A 3445-nucleotide genomic window follows, 5' to 3' on the forward strand; every position below is an offset into this window, starting at 1 on the left:
AGACTCTAGGTCAGACTGTAAAACAACTCCAGCATAAATCTCATGAACTATCCTTTAGGGGGGTAATCCTGAATTTTTGCAAAACACCTACATTGAAGTCAAGATCAATGACCTTTAATGCACTCACCAAACCACCCCTGGGTGAGTCTGTGGCTTTGAGCCTGCTTGTTTCCTGCTCCTGGCCTGGGGCCCTGGTTGCTCTTTGCACAGGTCGAAAGTTCTCACTGACATCAGGAGGGGCCACAGGGCTCTCACCGAGGCCCAAGCTGCACTTTCATGGCCAGACTGAAGCTGCAGAGGTGAAAAGCCAAGTTTGGCTTATTGGTGTGAACATCAGCAGGCTGTGCAGCATCTCCCAGCTTCACGTCGCCTTGGTCCTGGATGATCTGTCTTCATTTCTCATAGCTCCCCTCCCTGGATTTCAACGTGTGCTGCTGTTAATTCAATTCGTACATTAGGACTGTGGCCATCTCGTGGCCTCCTTCCATCAGAGAGCAAGCTGCTTTCTGGTGCCAGGTCAACTCAGCCATAATGACTAGACTAATGAAGGCTGACCTTGCCTTCCAGATCTGCATGGTGGAAAAAAGCACACAGGTGGGATTTATAGCACCGGTATTCATCTCCTATCTCTGCCACTCATATGTTAGATCTTAGGATTTGCTCAAGCTTCCTGAGCTTCAGACTTTTAATTTATAGTGATTTTTATGCAGGAGTGTATTTTGGCATCATTCCTGGAGTTTTCTAAAAATACATGCCTCTCTACCCCCAGACATGTAGAATCAGAATTTCCAAAGGTAGGCCTGGACTTCTGTTTTTTCCAAAGCTCCATTATATGCATCTGTTCTGAAACATTCCTTATTAAGGGTTATAAGCCATTGGGCTATTGTAGGAACAACAAAGATATGGTGATAAACATATCTAAGAGATAAAGTGCTCTAAAATTTAGTTATTCATTTTATCTTCCTCTTCTCTTCTCCATAACATACAGACACAAACACTTTCTAGGTTCTTGGTCTTACATATCTGTCTCCTTTACATATAAGGGTCCTTATCTCTTTTTGACCCTTTAAATATCTGGTTCAGATATTCTTTTCCATCCAAGAGCTACTATTTCAAGCCTCTACATATTCTTTCTTTTTTTGAAATAATACTGATGTTTTGTAGTTATGGTTCATATCTATACCATATTAGTACATATACCATTAAATCTAATGGTATGGGTATTATTATTTCCATTTGGTGGATGAAGACATTAAGATACAAAGATCTTAAGTAACTCAATAAGTGTTGGAGTCGGAACATATGACCTTGTCTTCTAATTTTAAATCCAATGCATTTCTCCCTGAGTCAGTCTAGAAACAGTATCTGAATTTTTACTCATAATTCAAATGGTAACCATTACAAAGCAAGCAAGTAAAGAACAGGACTTAGAGGGCCTTTAAAATCTCTTCCAAGTCTTGGTGGTTTAATGATTCTCGTTGTATATTTAGAAATCTTGATAGCTAAATTCTTTATTCCTCCGCCAAATATTATGAGATGAGTTGAGAATTAGTTTGACCTGTGTGGGACCTGGCACCTCTCCCAGAAATCAGCACAGGGGTAGCCCTGCCCCCTTAAGTGTATGCCAGGCTCTGCATTCTTGTCACTGCAAGTTTGGTGGGCTTTGTACTCATTATCGATCAGAAAAGGAGTGAAGTCATTCCCATCCCTCACAGTGAAGGATAGAAGGGGCTGACACTTGGGTATTTCCTTTCCCCCAGGTCAGTTAGGCTTCTGTAAAACCCAGCTGTGTTACGCTCCAGTGCAACAGTTTTCCTTAAAGGCAGACTTTAAGAACAGAGAGTTCTGGGTGTTTTAAAAAATGTTTTTTTCCTCCTTCCCCTGTCAGAAGCACAGGAAGATTTTTCTCCATCTTTGTAGTGAGTTTTTCCTGGAGGTAAAACTCACAAGAAGGTGGGAAACCCCCCTAAGACTGGGTCGCCTGGATTTTTTAATTTTCAAGCTTGTCCACTGAGCTTCCAGCAATTGGCCATTGACAATGTAAACTGTTCCTGCTGGTACTGGTTCCCGCGGGGGCTGCTGCTTCTGAGCATTTGACTGTGGTAAGCTGTGATCCTCTGTATCCACCCATCTGTCCCTCCAGTTTTCAGGGCAGTGGTTTGCCCTGTGACCCCAAATTCTCTCATGAATCTAAGAAGGGTTGTTGACTTTCAGTTTGTTCAGCTTTTTTCTTGTTGTAGGGATGGAAGTGATGACTTCTAGGCTCCTTCCACGTCAGACTGGAAAATGCCTTTTTTACACATGGGCAGGAAGTGAAGGAAAATTAAGTTCTTCTTTGTCTTGGCTGGGGTTCTTCTAGAAGCACAGCCCAAGACAAGAACTTAGTGCAGGTGGTTAATGTAAGGGGTGATCCCTGGGGGCAGGAGGGAGGAATTAGGTAAAGTGAGTCAGAAAAGAAAAGCCAATGAGTGGGTACAGCTTCCGCCTGCTCGTTTCCTGGCCTGGCCTGCGGTGGCAGGGGAAGGGGGTCTAAAGACCCTGCTTTATCACATCTTCACCACAGCTTTGGAACAGAGCCCAAATATTTCTGACTCTGGTTTTAAAACAACCCGTGCTGAAAAAGAGAAGGTGGATGTCACGAATGGGAGTCTGGGGCTCTATTTGTAGGCTGAGCAGCCTGGGGTTGGCCACTCTCCTCTCTGGGGTCAGCTTTCTTCAAGTTCACAGAAAGTCTTTCTACCCCAAAATATCCAAATGGTTGTCTATCAAGGCAAACCCGTTTCCCAGATGGACTGTGCGAGGCCTGACACCAGACAGGTTTTCACAGAAACTGTGAAAACAAACTGCCTCTTTGAAAATTTGTGAGCTTTTGTTTCAGTTCTTCTGATTTTACATGTTACTTCTGGTTCTTTCTAAAAGGTTTACTTTATTGTCCTTTGAGCGTGATCTTTGCTGTCTGGAACGGTGTTCTCAGGAGGCCTAGCCCTGGGCCTGAGCCGCAGCAGGCTCTGGGCTTCCTTCTCCTTTCACAACTCTTATTTCACTTTTACAGGGGAGTTGACTATCCAGACAGGGGCTGGACATGAGTCCTGGGGGAGCACTGGCCCCACCCAGGGAGGTGCACAGAACAGAGTGGGGCTGGGGATAGATAACAAGGTGTGATAGGAATACATATCTCTGCTCAGACTGGATTCCTAAGTGACTGCTGTGCTCTTGGAGGCCTTATATACACAATTATTTGCAGTTTTTTTCACCCTGTACTACTACAGATAGGTAGATGACAGATAGATAGATAGATAGATGATAGAGAGGTGAAAGACTTTACGGTAACTTATAAAGAAACATGCAACATAGCAACAATAGAAAACTAGCAAACACTGCTATTTGCTTACTAAATGACAATAACTAATTTTTTTTTTTTTTTTTTTTTTTTTTTTCTGTAGGT

Source organism: Lipotes vexillifer, unplaced genomic scaffold, assembly GCF_000442215.2.
Source record: "Lipotes vexillifer unplaced genomic scaffold, Lipotes_vexillifer_v1.1 scaffold388, whole genome shotgun sequence".
NCBI classification, from domain to species: domain Eukaryota; kingdom Metazoa; phylum Chordata; class Mammalia; order Artiodactyla; family Lipotidae; genus Lipotes; species Lipotes vexillifer.